The sequence below is a fragment of the Falco biarmicus genome, unplaced genomic scaffold (assembly GCF_023638135.1).
Source record: "Falco biarmicus isolate bFalBia1 unplaced genomic scaffold, bFalBia1.pri scaffold_27, whole genome shotgun sequence".
Lineage (NCBI taxonomy): Eukaryota > Metazoa > Chordata > Aves > Falconiformes > Falconidae > Falco > Falco biarmicus.
This window is the reverse complement of record NW_026611833.1, coordinates 3,777,156-3,783,966: the sequence shown is the minus strand read 5'-3', so window position 1 is coordinate 3,783,966 and position 6,811 is coordinate 3,777,156. Positions and strand designations below refer to the sequence as shown.

Genomic DNA, 6,811 nt, shown 5'->3' with positions numbered 1-6,811 from the left:
CAGCAACCGTATCCTCTGACAGAGGACCACACTTTGTTTCAAAATTAGTGCAACAAACCAGCCACCATTTAGGTATAGATTGGCAACTTCACACCCCATATCGCCCTCAGTCGAGTGGCCAAGTGGAGAAAATGAACCACTTAATCAAACAGCAAATTGTAAAACTGGGACAAGAAGCAAACTTGCCATGGCCTCAGTCTCTCCCTTTAGCCCTTTTGCGTATACGGACAAGACCAAGGGTGAGAGAAGGACTGAGCCCTTTTGAAATTCTGTATGGACGCCCCTATGGAATACAAAAGGGGACATCAATGCAAATTGGGGACGAAATTATGACCTCCTATATGGTGGCATTGAGCAAACAGCTCAATAAAATTGGAAAACATGTAATTGGGACCCGAGGAAGGGGTCTGGATGGGCCTGTACATGATATTCAACCTGGAGATTATGTATATGTAAAGTCTCTTGCAGAAAAAACCTTGAAACCACAGTGGGAAGGACCATACCAAGTACTCCTCACCTCCTTCACAGCAATCAAAATTAAAGAACAGAATGCCTGGATTCATCATACCCGTGTGAAGAAGTCGCCACAAAAGCTTTGGACATGAGAAATTCAAGGGCCATTAAAGCTCAAGCTAAAAAGATAGGATGTGGGTTAAATTTAACATGATTCTGATAATTTTACAGGTGATAGACACAGCGGCCTGGCGAGAGAACTGGTATATACAGGCGATTCAAAACATCACCACAATTTTAAATAAAACAGATTGTTGGATCTGTACCCAAATACCAAGGCATGCTGGTTATGAGATACCGTTAATAGGCATCCCACTGCCAGTTTCCCTAATGAACCGCCAAGATGGCTCCTTTTGGGGAAATACAATCTGGAGCACAGACCCTCAGGTTAAGTGGGGACGGGGACTAAAAATAACTGTTGAAGAGACCAGCATATTAGGGGATAACTGCCTAGTAAGTTCGGGGAAAGGGCTGTTTATGGGAGAACACCTAAATTGTAACAGAAGTCGTACATTAAATATGACAGGTAGAGATTTGGGATTTTTGAAATTAAACTATACCGGTCTCCTGACCCCACAAGGGACAGGGTGGTATTGGTTGTGTGGCACAACGGCTCATAAAGTCTTGCCCATAGGACGGCGAGGAGCATGCACTCTGGGAGGTCTGGTCCCCAATATTACTATCATTGACGGGTTAACGCGACCCCCCATAAGAAAAAAACGAAACGTTGTAAATAACCCCCTCATAAACAGACCAACGAGTTTCCACAGTTTTGCGCGATGGTTCATTCCGTTTTTAGGGGTTAGTGAGTTGGAAAAGGCAATAATAAACATCTCAGCTGTAATAGAAACAGTGGAAAATAGGACAGTTGATGCCCTCCTGGCACTCCAGGAGGAAGTTACTGACTTACGAAAATAGTATCACAGAATCGTATGGCTTTAGATTTGCTATTAGCCTCCCAAGGGGGGGTATGCACTGTGATCAATATAGATTGTTGCATGTATGCCGATCAGAGCGGGCGAATCACCGAGGACCTCCAAGAAATTAGGAAACAAGTAAATATTCTACATAAAGTGACACAAGACAACACTTCTTGGAGTTTTTTTGAATTATGGGAGAAATTGACATCCTGGTTGCCCAATCTAACATGGTTAAAACAATTATTTGTAATGATCATTGTAATTGTCTTTCTATTTTTAATTATTAGTATAGCTGCCCGTTGTGGATTTTGGTGTTTTAAGGGAACTGGAAATTCCTATAGCGAATGGAAGAGAAATCAACTGTGACAAAAATTAGAATCTAATCAATACTTCGAGTCTGAGTAAAAGAATTTACTAATTTCTTTGAAAAGGGGGGACTGAGAGAGAGGGGGGGGTAAGAGATAGGGTAGAGTTTAACGATTATGATAGTTTGCTTAGCTGTTTAGGGTAAAGTTGTAAGATTTAACGATTGTAATAGTCTGCTTAGCTGTTTAGGGTAAAAGTTGTAAAGTTTAATGATTATGATAGTCTGCTTAGCTGTTTAGGGTAAAGTTGTAAAGTTTAACGATTATGATAGTCTGCTTAGCTGTTTAGGGTAAAGTTGTAAGATTTAACGATTGTAATAGTCTGCTTAGCTGTTTAGGGTAAAGTTGTAAAGTTTAATGACTATGATAGTCTGTTTAGCTGTTTGCCAAATCTTACAGGGTTTGCTTGGGTGCTGTGACAAGGTGTACGGGAGTAAAGGGCTTCATGACCATATAAGTCCAGCTTTATGACCATATAAGTCCAAAGAAAGATTACAGCCTTGCAAGAACAAGCCAAAGCCGGTTCTGCGGTTTGGACAAAGAGCAGGACGTTACTGAGCCTGCGCCAGGTGTGGGGGCAACTAGCGGTCACGAGGAAGACTCACCTGCCTTCATCCTCAGGACCCCTGACGACCACCACCAGGGGACACTGCGCAAACTCAGTTGAGAGAAAAATATGGAAATGACTCGCAGAGCTAATTTTAATACAAAGCGGGGATAGGTAATGCATATGTATAGGCGTATTACGACATAGTTATGAATATGTAAGGAGTTGCCTTATAAAATCGCGCAAGTTTTCGCGCCAGGCGCGCACGATTTTTGGCGGGACTACCCCCGTGCTGCCCAGCGCTGATCAAACATACCTACTTTACAATCTTACGGATTGTGGAGTCCGTTTTCCGCGCGTCATAAGGAACCAATCTGTTTAAAGCACGCGACCTCTGATAACATATATAAACTCGTGCTTCTGCACAATAAGTCGGCATTTGCTAGCATCAAACAGCGTCCCGTCTATCCATTGCAGCAAACTGGTGACCCCGACGTGATGGGTTTATGAACCGCCAGGCTGAGCGGCAGGCTGCAAGTCCCACAGAACGTTGAATGAGCTGCTGAAAGGTAGCAGGAACCGGCAAATGAAGTCCCTCTGGAAGTGAGAGATGAGCTGTGGGAAACATGGGAATCAAGTGTCTTCCCCTGTGAGGGATGTATATGGACTCATAAAGGGTCTTCTAGTCAGATCCGGGAGCCCATGCCTCAGTCTCCCCAAATGGTGACCCCTATGGTGGTGTTCCCAAGCCTTGGAAGAATAAGGACGGAACTGGTCAATAAAAAAGCCAGCTCGTGGAAGAGGGCTGCGTTCCGGAGGAGACGGCTTGGCTGAACGATCGTCTTGCTGTCTGGACCAGGTGGACAACCTAAACCCCGAGGATAATGCCTGTATGCATCGAGACGGGTGAGCAGCCAAGAAACTTTAGAGACTTGGAAAGAATGAAAGTGTGTACAGACAGCAGCCAATTGTATGATGCTGCCGTGGAGGGGAGCTCCGTGTCGGGAATGCATTTAACATCTTGGTGGCAAATCCTGACTACTCTTTGCCAAGTGTGGACTAATTCTACTAGCGGTGCTAAACCAGAGGAAGCTGTAAATTCCACCGACAGCGCGGCTCTTCTCAAGACACCGTCAGCGATGGCGATTCTGTCCACACCTCCTCTGCCCCCAAAGCTTCTGTCACTGACTGCAGCGACCCTCACAACACAGGACCAAGCACGGGAACAGGACAACTCGGACAATGATTTTATTGACACTGATAAACCTTTTGATCCAGGTCCTATAGATCTGGAAAAGGAGCTAGACCTTTCCCCCATCCCCTTGTCTCTCCTGATGCATTGATTGTATTTTGGGGGAGGGTGAAAGGGGGTCTGAGGGATTGGTGGCAGGAATGCAAGTGGGAAACACTTAAGTGATGGGTTTGGGGCGTCGCTAGGGCATGTTCAGTATTTTGTCAGACAAATCAACCTGCAGAGTGGCAGCCTGTGCAATACGAGGCTGTTACAGAGTTAAGCAAAGCAGTGCGGGAAGGGAGGATTCATAATGCATTTGCTATGTCCCTTCTTGAAGTGATGGCAGAGCCTTATACACTCACACTGCATGATTGGAAGTTACTGCGTTGTATGGTACTAACTGATACAGTATATGATGTGGTTATCTGATTTTTGTGAGCTGTGTGTAGTGGCCTTGACTGAAAACCTTAATCGGGGAATTACTGTTAACTATGAGCAGTTAGCTGGAGCAATTAACTGTGCCGATTCTGTGACTCCTTCCTGCACCTTCCTGAGATGAATGGTGGCCACACTCCCATGTTACCCTGAAATACCACAAGGCACTGCTGAGAACGGTCTGACCCACCACAGACCAGTAAAGGTTGTAGACTTTCATCAGAACTCAGCATCCCACCCACAGCAAAGGATACACAGCCCATTTCACCCACCCCAGCAGTGTTTTCTCCATCACAGAAACTCTACGCATCTACGTGGGGCTTTCAGATCGCTAATGGGTGCGAGGGGACAGGTTTCCATTCTGGAGGGCACCGCACTGCTTGGAAGGGAACTTCAAGGAAGTGAACCCAAGGTCGGGTTTCGCTCCCTGACGCTGTTGAGCTAGCTCGAGAGATAGCCACAAGCCCCCAGCCAACTTCCCCCCACAGTATCCTCCATTTCTTCACTCCAGAAGTCACCCATCTGCCTATACAGAAAGTGCAGGAGAAAAAGTCAAAACCCTTGCAAAGGTCCAGGTACAAACCATCCCCTTCTCGCCTCAATACGTATGGGTGCAGCAATCCCTTTGATGTCCCACAGTTACCTGGAAATGGCTGCAGGAGTATTTCCACCATCATTTCCCCAGACACTAAGGTGAGGATGACCAGCCTGTATTTCTCCCAGTTGTCCTTCTTGCTTTTCCTGAACAAAGGCTGGATGTCTGCCGTTTCCCAGGACCCCAGAACCTCCCTGATTGCTCGGACACATTTGAGGGCACCATCCAGAAAGGGTGCCGTGATCAGACCGAGGCACTTGCAATGAGCCTGCCCAAGGCGGGTGAGATGAATCTCCCTGGGACAGTGGCCTTTGTTCCTGCAGTCACACACAGGAACGGCCAGGCGCTGGGAGGTGTCCCCACCTCAGCTGGCCTCATGCACTGCTGCCGTGGTTGAACCCCAGCCTCACGCGCACAGGGGTGCTCAGAGGCACGAGCCCGTCCCTGGCACGTGCGGAGGCAGAGCACTGCAGCAGGCACAGTGACTGCCTGGCCTCCTGCTGCCCCTGCCAGAGGCTGGCAGCACCTCAGCCCGGGGGTGAAGCGCCCTGCTCGGCACCTCGCGGAGATGGCCCTCGTCATGAGCAACGGGCACGGGGACCTCGGTTCAAGGAAGCACGTTGCAGTGCTGCATTCAGGTGGTCTCCACAAGTCCAGAACATATTATGGAGGCCAGCACCGTCACAGAGTGCCCGTTGCCTGCCCCTGCCTGCGCTCACAGGACTGCCACGCAGCACGGCGGTGACCAAGCTGCCAGAGCACTCAGGCCTTACACCAAGGCATGGGGTCAGAAGGAGAGTGTGGAAGTGGAAGGAGGACAGCACTGGAGAGCCAAGGGCTGGTGTTCCCTGGTACTGCTGCCATGCCAGGAACCTTTTCCCCTCCATCTGTGGACACAGGAACAGTCCCTGCAGCTCCAGAAAGGCCTTGGAAGGAAGAATCCCAGCAAAAATAAAGTTGCCTAATGGCCCTTTGGCTTTGTTAGATGAAGAGAGAGCAGGGCACCTTCAGAAAAGAAAATCACAGAAGGAATTAGAATGGGGACGATACCTTTGTCAGAAATGAAATACCATGAGCAACTACAACAAATTCAGAAGACAGTCTGGGTCTGTGATGAACTACATTATAAATTTTATTCATAATTTTATTCCTTCAGAACATCCAGTTATCATTTTGCACATTGCACCCTTCAGCTCCTGGTTCCTCATGCTGTAGATGAGGGGGTTCAGTGCTGGAGGCACCACTGAGTACAGAACTGACACCACCAGGTCCAGCGGTGGGGAGGAGATGGAGGGGGGTTTCAGGTGGGCAAACATGGCAGTGCTGAGAAAGGGAGACCACGGCCAGGTGAGGGAGGCACGTGGAAAAGGCTTTGTGCCGTCCCTGCTCAGAGGGGATCCTCAGCACAGCCCTGAAGATCTGAACGTAGGACAGCACAATGAAAACAAAACATCCACAGGCTAAACAGGAACTAATCACAATAAGCCCCACTTCCCTGAGGTAGGTGTGTGAGCAGGAGAGCTTGAGGATCTGTGGGATTTCACAGAAGACCTGTCCCAGGGCATTGCCTTGGCAGAGTGGCAGTGAGAAAGTATTTGCTGTCTGTAGGAGGGAGTTGAGAAACCCACTGGCCCAGGCAGCTGCTGCCATGTGGACACAAGCTCTGCTGCCCAGCAGGGTCCCGTAGTGCAGGGGCTGGCAGATGGCCACGTAGCGGTCATAGGCCATGACAGTGAGGAGAGAACACTCCGCTGAAAGGAAAAAGACAATCAGGAAGAGCTGTGCAGCACATCCTGAGTAGGAGATGTCCCTGGTGTCCCAGAGGGAGTTGGCCATGGCTTTGGGGAGAGTGGTGGAGATGGAGCCCAGGTCGAGGAGGGAGAGGTTGAGGAGGAAGAAGTACATGGGGGTGTGCAGGTGGTGGTCACATACTACAGCAGTGATGATGAGGCCGTTGGCCATGAGGAAGGCCAGGTAGATGCCCAGGGAGAGCCAGAAGTGCAAGAGCTGCAGCTCCCGCGTGTCTGCCAATGCCAGGAGGAGGAACTGGGTGATGGAGCTGCTGTTGGACATCTGCTGCCTCCGGGCATATGGTCCTGTCACAGGAGAAAAAGACAGCGATAATTTAGGGGAGACTTCTGCAAGCAAAATCAAAGCCATTTCCCACAGACCATCCCCCCGTCACACACAGACATCCCTCTC

At 48.9% G+C, this 6,811-nt stretch overlaps 1 pseudogene; it reads right to left on the bottom strand.

The window, feature by feature from the left end:
* Positions 1-5,590: 5,590 nt before the first annotated feature.
* Positions 5,591-6,301, bottom strand: LOC130143402 (olfactory receptor 14J1-like; annotated as a pseudogene).
* Positions 6,302-6,811: the final 510 nt, after the last annotated feature.